This window comes from Aphelocoma coerulescens, chromosome 5, assembly GCF_041296385.1.
Source record: "Aphelocoma coerulescens isolate FSJ_1873_10779 chromosome 5, UR_Acoe_1.0, whole genome shotgun sequence".
Taxonomy (NCBI): Eukaryota; Metazoa; Chordata; class Aves; order Passeriformes; family Corvidae; genus Aphelocoma; species Aphelocoma coerulescens.
The window spans coordinates 24,703,818-24,717,231 of NC_091019.1; the positions used below are offsets into that span (position 1 = coordinate 24,703,818).

At 37.3% G+C, this 13,414-nt stretch overlaps 1 protein-coding gene across 18 annotated transcripts in view; it reads right to left on the minus strand.

Annotated features, from left to right (window-relative positions):
• Positions 1-13,414, minus strand: part of LRRC4C (leucine rich repeat containing 4C) — a 513,517-nt gene that overhangs the window by 21,387 nt on the left and 478,716 nt on the right. The window contains exon 1 of one of the 18 annotated variants that reach the window (XM_069017160.1): positions 2,897-2,949. The exons of the other annotated variants lie outside the window; for them this stretch is intronic. The gene's annotated coding sequence lies outside the window, so the exon portion shown is untranslated. Of the gene's footprint in view, positions 1-2,896; positions 2,950-13,414 lie in introns of those variants that run through there. 18 annotated transcript variants of the gene reach the window in all.

The window sequence follows — 13,414 nt, forward strand, 5'->3', positions numbered from 1 at the left end:
GATCTTGAAACTCAGCAGAGTAGCTTCCTGACTCAAGATCATAGAGTTACATAGTCTTTCTCAATAAAGGGTCAGATTAAAAAAAAAAATAAATGAAAAGAAATCACAGGGGGGGAAAAAAACAAGAAGCTCATTTCAGCTAATTACTACCACCATATCTGGCTCATTAGTGCCACTGACTCATGTGGTGTGAAAAACCAACTGAAAAGGTTGCACACCAGCAAACTAAACATGAAAAATACTCTTTTGTAATTATAAATGAAATAGAATAATTGATTTATGGTCAATTAGTCCTCTGACCATCTGATATAACTTAACTGATAAATAGGTAAATAATGCAAAAAAATAGGACTTTTGAGGAAAAAAATAATTAGAAAACATATCTTCTTAATAAGCTGATTTTTTTTTTTAATTTTTTACTTCATCTCCTCCCTCCATGCAAAACTACTGCCAACAGAACTTACTGAACAATAGCCTGTTATGCAATACCATGAAATGTACACAGTGGTTTTGATGATAATAAACTATTCAAAAGCCTAGAAATATTTTTTGCAGAGCCTGGGGATAAAAATCTAAAGAATTTAATTTCTACTGACTTTACAAGAGAGTTTTATCCATTCTACAAGATAACCCCCAACCACTATCTAAAAGAAATAATTTTAATTAGGTTCTGGGGAGGAAATGCTGGCCCCAGTAAAATAATTAGAAAAACACTTTCTTTCCACAAGAGGTTCATTACACTCCATATGTTTTTAGAAGAAAAGGAATGCAGTCCTGTTCAATTTTTAGAAGATCTCTATTCTTTTCATGCCTGTTAAATGCTACATCGAATCCTCTCTCACTCATATGTATTTTCTTGTGAGTCATTTAGAGATAAGCACAAATACATGGAGATTTAAAGGACTGAAGTCAGCATGCTTCATGATAATTAAATCATTAATTCCTAAAGTAGGAGTAAGGTATCTACTAATTTTGAGGCTCTGAGCCAGAGCTATTCTTTGCAGCTTGTTTTTGCATTGCTCATTGTAATTTTCCTGGAGTTTTAAAAGCCGCCTTCTCTTGGGTTCACTTGACTAATATATAGATCACCTAAGTTAGAAAGAGAGACATATTGTGATGTCCTCTATCCTTAATTTAGTGACATCCACCCCTTATTATGTTCTTACTAGTGCCTGCACTCCAGATAGAGATAAGAAAAAATGGATGGATCTGAGAAAGTGCAAAATTATAGTATGCAGTGGATGTTTATGCAGAGAATATGAAACCATTACCAGTCCTTTGAGACAGTCCTGAGAAACTAGGATTCAACAACCAGAATATTGTGCCATGCAAATGAAACTGAATTGCTTCTGGGGAGAGGTAATGAAATGGGAAGATGAGTGTCTTCGTTACCATTTTCTATTTCATAGAATAATCATGCCTTAAAGCTGCTAAGACCAGTTCCTCACATACTTGTTTGCAGTGTGGGGTTCCAGACAAATCACGACATTTACAAGTGCTGTTTCATCCTGCCCAGGATGTTAACCCAGCTGACTGTCTATTCTGTTGTTAGTTGAGAGGTGAATACATAAACATACAAAAACATATATATTTCATAGAGACGCATACGTAAAAAAGAGATAGGGACTGGAATTAAGGTCTCAAAAGAGGAAATTAACTCACTTGCCTACTGACTCACCCTAGCCTAGCCTTGTTTGAGGATAGTCACGTGATCCATTAATTTGAAATCTAATTATGGTCTACTACTAAGCACAAATGCAGGGAACTGCATGTACCCAAGGAGACATTTCAAAGAGCTTTCCTCTGTGGAATGTCTACAATACCTATTTTTAAATCAGGACCCAAGATTTTGCCTTCACTGAAATGAAGATAATCTCTGCACAGTGAACCAAAAGAGCATTCCCTTAATTAGTGGTGTCTGTATTGGGCCAGACACAAACATGAGAGAATTACATTCCAGTCCCCAGAATTACTCAAAATCTCCTTCAAATGTGTTTTGTTGAATTGGCAAATATATGTTCTTATGTGACTAAAAACCTCATTTTTAAAAAAAAAACGTTGATGGCTCAGTATTTTAATTACATTAAATTTTCATTTCTAGTTTAGCCTTTGGACTTGACGGCATAGGGAAGCAATTCTACCAACAGAGGAACAGATCTTTGTAGTCCATCTAAAATTCACCCCAACTTTTTCTAAGATGGATTCACTTGGGAAATCTTTCTTTGTTGAAGACCTGTTTCTTTTAAAAAACCAGTTCTTATGGTGCAATTGGTACCCTTATATCCTTATAAAATACTATAGGTGCTGGATTAGGTGTTTCATTTGAAAACACATGCAGCAGCATAACAGAGATATACAGCTTACTGCAGCTGGGATTCAGCACGCACTAAAATGACCTCCTAAAACTCTCCATCATCAAAGATTTCATCTAAACATTTGTCACCCAATGTTTTAGTCCTCCTGAAACCTTGAAAATCAAATGACATTAAACAGAACATTTTAGTTATATTATCACTGTCAGCACAAACAATTCAGTCAAAATTATCACAGCCAATAAAAATCAACAAAGATCACAGGTTTTAAAAATTATCTGATCACTAGAACAGGGAAATCACTATCAGTTTCTAAAAACAGCTGTGGATGGACTGTGCTTTTATAATCCATTAAAGGGATCTTAATTTGCACAGTTATCAGGGTTCCACTATTTCACATTGGTGCTTCAGAGGAGCTTTATCTGAACACAGTGTTCCATACCAGCAGCCCTGCAATCAGCAATAAAATATAATGAACCAGTGTTAACAGCACGGTGTGCTAGCCTTAGCAGTACGTCAGTCAATGGTTTTTTTAGTTTGGCCAGGAAAATTCCAACTTGCCTGTAAATTCAGATAGAAAATACCTTTTTCACGAAGTCTGTGCTGCAGGTGTCATCTCTGGCTCTCACTACGGTTTTTTTCCCAGACCAATTAAAGACAGCTTGCCATTACTATTAAAGTGTTCCTAAGTCCAGCTCCAGACACAGAAGGGACTCATGGCTTTATAGTTTATTATAGACGTAGCTGGGTTTTCATTCCATAGGCACCCAGAGCCAGTAAAATGAACTTTTCCCTTCTGCTGCACACAATTCTCCAGTTACATTGTTAGGTGCTTTCAGCTTCATTTGAAACATCAGGTACTGGTCATTGCTTAAAGCAAGATGCTGGATGCCGTGGTTGTGTGACCTGATCGAATATAGTCAAATCTCTCCCTGCAGGAAGCAGACATCTCTCTAGATAACTGCGGCTGCTGCCGTGGTGATCACGCTGCATGCAGTGCTGTGTCTGCAGGGGGAATTTATGGGCATACACTGCAGGCAAAGGAGGCTGGAAAGCTGGGGGCAGAGCAGCCAGGGTGCAGAAACATCGTGGATGGCCAGCAGTCCCCATCGGGCTGTACCGCAGCAGAAAATGAGAGTGCGAGGGAGCTGTTGACAGCCCACACACTGAATGATGGGTTTCTTTCTGAAATGAGGAAAGTAAAACAACACTCAGCAGTGATGAAAAGAAGTAAAAGAGCAGCCCTGAACTATCACTTCTTTCAGCGTTGCAGGGACTGGCTCTGTGCCCAAAGCAAAATTACATCTAGACTCTCACACGCAGCTGAGCAGCTGAGAGAGAAATGTTGGTGTGTGCAGGGACAATCTGAGTTAAGTTCCCATTTCTAATTGATCCTAAAAGAAGCTGAAGATTCCAACCTCAGGATTCAGCCTAAATGTTATGCATGTCTATTTTTTGCCGTCTTGTGCAGCCAAATGTAGTGTTGTTAAGTGATACTAGAGTGTCCCTATAGGACACATAAAAGTCCTTATTCAGGAAAGTTGCAGCTCACAGAAACACTTTCTCAGTGCTGTGCTCTCACATCTGCACTCCGCTAAAGCCAAGGAACCTCTACAAACACCAATATCCTCCCCAAAAAAGCAGCTGGTCTCTGCTATTCACTAAGAGGTACCACCGGGGTAGAGGTTTATCTAGATTTAAATGTGGGGTTGAGGGGTGTTTGTTGGTATTGCGAATATCTCAAGAGGATTTAAACCCACAACTTTACTGAACTGAATAAAAGAGCTACAAAGCACTGCAATTCAGAGCAGGTATTGATATATTTATTGAGATGAATTTAAAAGGAAACTTACACACAAGTTATTTTATAACTGCCATCTGTCAAGGAATTCTATATTTTCCACTAGAGCACTTGTACTGCTCACTCTCAGGGATGGGAAAAATGGATGAAAATAATCTCTAGGTTGAGCCAGTAAGGCAGTTCCTCAACTGTCTCCCTGCATATGAGGGGACATATGAGTGAAGCCACAGATGGGCCAGCTCCAAGACAGACGGCTATTTCATTTTTTAAATGACCAGCAACAGATAAAATTGCCAGCCATCTAAAGCCATGTTGTTAGCTGTTCTTTATGCTGAGTTAGGGTCACTGCCTGTGAAATCAGCTTGTCTGAGAATAATCAACATACTGTTCTCAACTATTTCCAGGGAAAACAGAGCTGGTTTTGTTTCCTGTCATTTCAAGTTTAATTTTCTCTTCTTAATCCGAGTTTTAAAGGATCTCACAGAAGCGTCAACTCTGTGTTGCTTGATGAGGGAATTTCATTAGTCTAAGGTGACATTTTAGGTTTTGTTTAAATCATTTCTAGTGTTATTGCTTCCTGCAGAGAAGGATTCTTTTGAATTACCAACACATTGCTGTGCACAGTAGAGACCTCCTTTGGCAGGATATGAAAGAAAAATCACGTACTGATAGCTTTTCATACTCTAAAAGTGGGCAGAGAGTAATAAGGAAAAAGGCAGTCAGAGAAACTCTGAGCATGGACAATTTTTACAAAAAGAATAATTAGAGGACAAGGCATGTTCCGAAGTTGTTGACGAAAAGCTTTTCACATAAAGATGCAATTAAAACTCCCGTGACCACAGCTCAGAAATAAATCTATGGCATTTCCTTCTGCACCAGACTTAAAACCAAGTATGTATATGCATAATGATAAAATGTGTGTGAATGCCTCTTCATTTGCATCAGCAATATCCTTTAAAAAGAATTAGAAATATTCAGCAAAATATGATATACAAAAATGCAGAAAACTATCATAAAATTCTTTAGACCACAGCTGTCAAAGTCTGTCTCTATATTTTCCAACTTACCTAGCATTTCTACAAATTTACACTTACCCCAGCCAGCTTGACTTCATTAAAATCAATACCCAGTTCCCAAATACTAAGCTATTAATTGTTCTAAAGTCGACTCTTAGAAACCAAACTCAAATACCTCAACATGCCCAAAATGTATTTTAAAGCTGTTTTATTGATGGTGGCTACAAATAAGATTTAAACATTCAAAAACGTAGCAAAGTATAGAAATTATTGACAAAATTATTTTTTTTATATCTGCTAGTTCCCTTTCTTCTGAGTGCAAAGACAAAGCATTTTTTAAAATTACTTGTATTCATAAATCTCTTTAACGCTTAAGATCTGTATAAAATATAGGGGTTTTCCCACAAACAAACAAAAATTAAATTTTGTTTATTAGAAAGTTCTTGAAGAGCAATGCCAATCTTAATAATGAGATTATCAAAGCCACTTGACACATATTTAAATGTGCATTTTTTAGTTATTTATCTTTTCCAGTAAAGAACGAACTATGACAGGAATGTACTGTCAACAGAAAATTTAATTTAAACACAAGGGATTATTTGCCTCTTTTTCACCTTTTTTTTCTTTGTATTTTAACATTTTCCTGCAGAGCTATGATCACAAATAACAGCATTATGTTGTCACATGAACTGCAGAAACAAAACTTTATTGGAGCTTATTCCTTGTCCAAGCTGAAGAAAGTGCAGAGTGCAAAGCGCACATGCATTAGCTGTAAAAATTATGTCAGCTTTAATAATTTAAGCTATTATTAGTAACACTGTGTGAGCAGGCATGTTTCCCAGGATTCTCTATACACAAGGCAGAGTTCAAAATTCATGTGTTTCCTGTGGTTAGGCTTTATTATTGCACAAAATGTAATGAATTTGCTTAGCACTTAAAAATATGAATGTTTCTATATAGACCTCCTCAAACTTAGCTGATGGTGTTTGTCCTTTCTCAGGATGCCTTAATCTTTTCTTTTTAATAGAGCCACTCCTACTTCTGTTCTATTTAGGTCATGATAATGAGTTACCTGCTTTGGTGAGTCCTGGTGCTGCTATTGACAATTCTTATGATTTATAATGAAGTATTATTTTTAAGAGTCAAATTATTTTACAATCCTGCAGTCAGGTATGATACTTTTTGCTCTTTAAAATCACTACCGGCCACATGTATATATACTGGAATTTGCTGCAGAAATTGCTACAGTCCATGTGTAAATATTCACTGTTTTTTTCTGTTTTTTAATAAAATAAAGACAGACTTCCCTGAGAGTTAATGGCCACCTCCAAGATTTGATTTTATGCTTAGTGGGCTGAATAATAAGACTGGTCAGGAATTTTACAAGACATTATTTTTTTCACAAAATCCTTGGCAATAAGACAAATTTGCCAGAGCTTCCAGTGGAGTGGCAAGTCCAGAAAGCATGTCAGCCCTGTTTAGAGACATTACCTAAGACCATCTCTCTCTGCCTGCTGCAGAGTGAGGGACCTAGTGGTCATGGAGCATGTTCCTTTGAAGTTCTGTAAGTCTGGCTAAAGCTGATTCTCCAAAATACTTGTTGCTCATCTTTGCACTTAAGCTTATGCAAGAAGGAATGCAGGTTTCCAGAGCAGCTCGGGAGTCTTAATGTTTTAGTTATTTTTCTCACTTTAGTTAGCTTGAAATAGTATCTTAGACTTCCTAGTGAACATGGAATTTGTGAAGTTTACTCTGCAATTCATTTCTTTTCTCTTATTATTTATTTTTGAGGCAATGACTTTCATCATCCAGACAGTTTTACTGCAGAAAGGGATAGGCACATGTAGGAAGAATGGGATGGTCAGCGGGATTGGCAAGGACAATTCAGATAAATGCATTCTGCAATGCAGGGAAACAGCTGTGCAGAGGAAGATTGTGACATAACAGTGGATAACTCTACAAAAACAATTTTATAGCAGTCAAAAAAGTGTATTAATATCAGGAATTATTAGGGAAAGAATGGAAAACAAAAGCTTTGCCATTCCCTCTTTAAATCCATTACTTCCACAAGGCTTTTGACACTGTGATATTTTCATAGGCAAGCTCAGGAAGTGTGAACTGGATGAGTGGATGGTGAGATGGTTTGAGAACTGACTGAATAGCAGATCTCAGAGGGCTGTGATCAGCAGCACAGGGTCGGGTTGGAGCCCTATCACTGGTGGTGTCCCTCAGGGTTTAATACTGGGCTCAGTGTTAACTTCATCACTGACTTGGATGAAGGGGAGACGCCTCCTCAGCGAGTTCCCTGCAGACACAAAGCCGGGAGGAGCGGCCCATACCCCAGAGGGCTGTGCAGCCCTTCGGCAGGCCTCAATGGCTGGAGAGATGGGCAGAGAGGGACCTTCTGAAATCCAGCCAAGGCAAGCGCAGGCTCCTGCTCCTGGCCACCAGGACAGGCTGGGGGCTGAGCTCTTGGAAAGCAGCTCTGTGGAGAAGGACCTAGGGGTCCTGGTGGAAAACAAGCTGTCCATGACCAGGAGTAGGCAAAAAGGCCAATAGTTTCCTGAGGCACATTAGGAATAGCACTGCCAGCACACTGGGAGAGGTGATCCTGCTCCTCTACTCTGCCCTGGTGAGGCCTCACTTGGAACACTGTGCCAAGGTTTTGCTTCATCTCTCTATATAAGCATTAGAAAATAAAAAGTGTATGCATCAAGACACAAAAAATGAATACTTTTTCAGAAAGCATGTAGTTATACAAATGGATGCTAGACAAGTGTTTGGAAGAGTAAACCAGTATGATTTATTAAATATAAATCTACTTCAGGCTCAGAAATGAATCTGAACTGAAAAGAGTCAGAGACTGACAAATACCTAGCCAGGGAGGATGCATAAACAGTTGACACGCTCTAAGACTCGGGTGTGTTCATATAATTCCTTATAGAAGAAAGAATACCTGAGCCAGTATCACCACCCTTATGTTGGGGCACTCATCATGATAAAAGGAGTTACCTGGATGACCTTGCATCAAAAACTGAGGACACAAGCTAGCAGAATGACAAACTATCAAGAGTATCATAAAAATAGCATCCCAACAAAGTTTTAAGTTGAAAATACTAGAGAGTAAAGAAATACATTAATAATAATAATAATCTTATGTTCTTTTCCTATAAACTTTCCTATATATCTGCTGTGTGCTACTACAGGAAAAATATACTGAAGTACATGGACCTTTGGTCTGACTTGGAAAGATCATTCTTTTGTTCCTGTTAGGTAGCTGGAGACCAGGAATATTAACAATATCATACATTATAAGAAATACGTTGACCAGAATTTCCAAAGGACTAATTGTCCTACTGGAATGAAAAGGGGGTAGCATATTGATAGGAGAAGAAAAATGGAAAGAACCAATACAGACCAGACTTTGTTAGACATGGGGATTTGCCATTTTGCTTTTCTGCAAGAATTTGGGACTTAAATATGAAAATAAGTGTGTGACTAAAGCACAAAAAAAAAATGGAGAACACATCCCACAAAGTGTGAGCAACGTTCAAGAACAAACCTCTTGAAGCCTCAATCATCCATTGATGGCAGTGGAGTCAAGAGAATACAGTTAATCTTGTTCTTATTGGATTGATAGCTGCATTGGAGTGGGATGTTTTAATGCTAATGGTACCAGCTAGTTACATTTATAATTTCCTTTAAGTCCAATATTTGAAAAAATAAGAACCACAAACTTCAAGAAATCTCTCTTAATTCAAGCAGTGTATAAATTTGTTGAGTCAGTGGAGGTGTTTTCCAATAAAAGAGCAAAATACTAAACAATTATACAGATTGTCTAGGAGTCTGAAAGAAAAATTCTATCAAGTATTTCCAGTGGAACTCTACCAGACAATACACCATGTTCTACCACAGTACAAGCAAAATACCTAAGTAATAACAGGATTCCTCACTATTCACCAGTAATGCAGACAGAAACACTTCATTTTTCTGGTTTTGAAGAGCTTACATACTGCCAATGCTACATGGTAAAATTAGATGAATAGAAAAGAGCGAATACCATTTCCTACTAAGCGTGCTTCAAAGTTAACATTCATGACAAGAAAACACAAGAAACAGAAATATTTGACACAAAAATGCTATAAACAAATCTATTCCAACATGTGCACACATTTGTATGCACACATACAAATTCTTGTTTGTCATTCCCACACCTTCTAGATTGTTTCCACCTCTTAAATAACTTTGAACAGCTGAAAAAAAAAAAAAAAATTGTCCTTTGTTCCTTGTTTATGTATTTGGCCAAAATTTTGGTGCCAGCACTGGAATTTGATCCATGCTTGAATCCTTGATATAGTCACTATGGCTCTTAAAAAATTGACATATTAATTGCCACTGCAACTTCTTTTGCATTAAATACTATTTCTCTACTTATAGCCCAAGATTCAATATAGTAGAACATCTTCCAGATGGAGAAGCTGAAGTTGCAAAGCAAAATTACAGAAGCAAAGCAAAACCTAGAGAGAGAAGCCAATCCCTGAAAAAACTCACCTTTTTCCCCCTAGCGTTTATTTTCATTACATGGCATAATGTGGCCTTCTCATAATCTCACAAGCCAAGATGAACCTTGATCCATTCTTATTCCAAATTCCACAAATTCAACAAAATTGAGGCAATTTCTGATTGTCTGAAGGGGAACTTCCATCTCTTTCCATCCCACTGTGTCAGAATTTTGCTAGTAAGGGTTTTCTAGTAACTAGTCATGGGTTTTTCAGTTTCGGTTGGGTTGTATTTTTTTCTCATTTTTGTTTTTTTACCTACTACTATTCATTGCAAACTCAGAAGGATTTTATGACAGTGCTACATAAGCACAAAACTACATAAAATTTTGACTCAGTATTAGCCTAAATCTGGCGTTAGAAAAATCAATGAAGTGGGAGCAAAGACACTTTCAAATATCTTTCTCTTATTCATCATAGACATAATCAAATGATAAGTCAATTGAAAACCCTGGAGTTTACATTCATTGAACTCAATGTCTTCTATGTTTTAGAGTTCAAAGTATTTTTAGTTTCGTGCTCCAGAGTCATATAGGTATTTGTGTTTGCTCACATCTTAATTACATTGGTTTCTCCTCTTTCCTTTCTCGAGGATCTGTCACTAAGATTAAAATTGTTGTTCAAAGCACATCTAAGCAAGAAGGTGACTTTAAGGTTCATTATCTAATTGATCAAACAACCTGCTAATTAAATGTATCTGGGCCTAATCAAAGTAGAGACATAATGCAACAACACAGTGAAATGTCAGCGAGGTGCGTGAGACTTGCACCATCAAGGCGAATGGAGCTCACTATGCTGCTTAATTACATTAAAGCTATGATTTTCCAAGGAGTCTAGCAGAGACTTGGCTGTGTATCTTAAGTTGCTCTGGGTATGTAAGACTGTAATTTGGAAGTGCTTGAGTCTTAGCAATAAGCTCTGCTTCACATGACTGCTCTCGCCAAGGTTGCTCAGCTCCTACAGTCTTGACTCAGCACATTTGAGGCTGGTGTAAAATCTGGGCTGAATGATCCAAATGAATGGCCGCCTTCATGGTTCCATAGTCAAAGCCAGACATATAGAGCTGGTATATCTCTAGTGTTCTATAAATCCCCCTTGTTTCTATTGTTTAACAGTAATGAGCTGCAAAGAGATTTACACAAACTGTCGTGTCTCTCCCTTAACTCTAAAGCCAGTAAAATTTTCTTTTTCATTAAGGCCTACCTCCCTTCTGAAAATACAAACAAATACATGACTAATCTCTATAACTCTGGTAATGACTCATCTAACAAGACAAGAAGATCAGGGAAAACTATTCTCCACAATTCTTACAGTTATAAGAAAAAACAGCAACTGTATCCATTGAGGAAAGATTTAACAGTCTAGATTGATAACATGGGTTGGAGACAGATGAAATATATTCTTAGATCTAGCTGAACAATAATACATAGGTCTTACTGACTGAAGACTAGTCTCTTCAATCAAGGCTAATGTATATTTTACACTCAATGTTTCTTATGCAATGGTTAACTATGATATTTTTCATCATAGGCACTGCATATATTGCAGTAATATCTGGAAGTCCAAATCATGGTGGTAATGATGAAAGAATCTTACCCCAAAATTGACCTTAAAAGTGAGGACAGAGGCAGGATGATTTGTTTAATCCCATTTAAAAAATCAGGAGCACATCCATGACCCAAGCTCTCCAGCATGTTTTCTGCTCTAACTTGTGGGCAAAACTCCAGTTGTTTAATGATGTGGATAAAAACTCTAAGGCATGGCTCTGCCTGGTGTCACTCCTAGTTAGTGACCAGTTATACACTGCTGCAGTATAGATTGCCCTGGAGTCAGCACAGTTTCCCCATTATTTTATAGAGTGGCATCTTCAAAATGGAAGAAATTAGCCACTAATTATGATCACACACTGCTGCCACATATCCCCTAATTGCTTGACTATTTTCAAACTTCTCACTACTGTGAAAGATACATAGCAATAACCTCCAACAGAGAGAAATATCTTCTGCCAAAGAGGACATTTGCAGCCATTTGCCTGGGTAGAGATCTCCAGTTATAATTCATATGGAAGTATTTCCATAAGTCCAAGTATAATGATTCTCACGCTGTGCCTCTAAAACCAAAACCAGAAACAGAAAATACGGTTTTAAAAACCTGAAATAAATAAAAGTAGGTTCTAAAATAAAGATCTAATGAAATTCACTTCAGTGTGAAGAGAATAGGAGGTAAGACCACAAGAAAAAAGAATAATTAAAAGCTTATATTTTTACACAGTCTTTGCAGCCAAGCCAGTCTTCAGGAGAGCTACCCATAATTATATTCTCAAACATCATAATTGTTCCTGGGAAGCATCAGCTGGTTTTGAACCATCTTTCATCTGAGATTAGTTCAATATGTTTACTACTAGCTCCTCAAACATGACTGACATACTCTGATTTGAATCTTAACCACTGTGGGTATATCTAGCCCCAGTATCTGAGTTTCCTGTCAAATACAGTGTCGTTGCATAAGGTCCAAAGGCTGTCACAGCAACAGAAATCACAACACAATCCTTTTAATTGAAAGCATTTTAGCAATCAACAAAAATTTTGATGGAAAGTTAGTGTGTATGTCAGGAAGAAAGCATGCACAAATAGTAATATATTTGAATACCTATATGAACTAAAATATGAAATTTCAGTTTTGTTATCAAAGAAATTTTATATCTGACTTGCAGTTTTCAGAGGCAGCAGGCCATTAATCATCAGTGCTACTCAATTCCCAGCAGTCCTTTCAGTTCTTTAGTTTTACTTTTGAGTTATTTGTACAAGGGGATGAACTGACGGGTATTGTCTAAATGCAAAAAAAAAAAAAAAAAAAAAAAAAACCCAAACCAACCACCCAAATCCAAAAACCATATCTTAATAAGTATATACAAAAAAACTTCCAAAAAAAAAAAAAGTTGCAGCTTTTCTCTAGATAATAGCCTAACAAAAAGAAGCATTAGTTCAGAGACAGAAGTTGCCTGCTGTTTCAGAAGTTTAGTACAACTAGAAATTTCATTATTGGATGGTGTCAAGGGCACAGATTTGGGGAAGGAGCTTCCTTGGGTAAACCTGTAAATTTTTAAAGCATTTAAACTGGCAGAAGCTGAGGGGCGTGATGCAGATTCAGCCAAAGGACCCTGTGAGAATTTTTCTTTACTTCGCAATTAGGGCAGTCAAGGAAAATTCAAGGAATTGGAAGGACACGTAAAATAGGCAATAGCACCACCATAAAGAGTCAAGCAACAGTCTTCATACCCTAAACCATGTGCTACTTCTTTAGCAAGAGCAATGGCTTAACTTTCCAACGTTTTGCTACATATTAGACAGAGGAAGCATCTCTCTTTTTCTGAATTCTCTAGTGTGCTTCTTTAGGCACTCAGCAACCTGTTCCAGGAACCCCTTCTGCAATGTTTAAAATCTCAGGAGTTCGTTAGAAAGAAGCCAAAGAGAAAAATACATTTACCTCATTTTGATTACAAAGGATTGCCATTTTGGGGTTTCTATCTCCCTACAGGCTTTTAGAATTGAATTTTATAACTTTCCTTCCAGAGATTATTTAAGAGAAAAAACATTTAAATCATCAAGTACTCCATAAATATGCTATTTATAATACTATCTTATATAGAGTGAGAAAGGTTTTTTTTTTTAAAAAAAAGAGTAAATATAGACCCATGGCTGAGAACTAGCAAAGATGAAGTCTGAG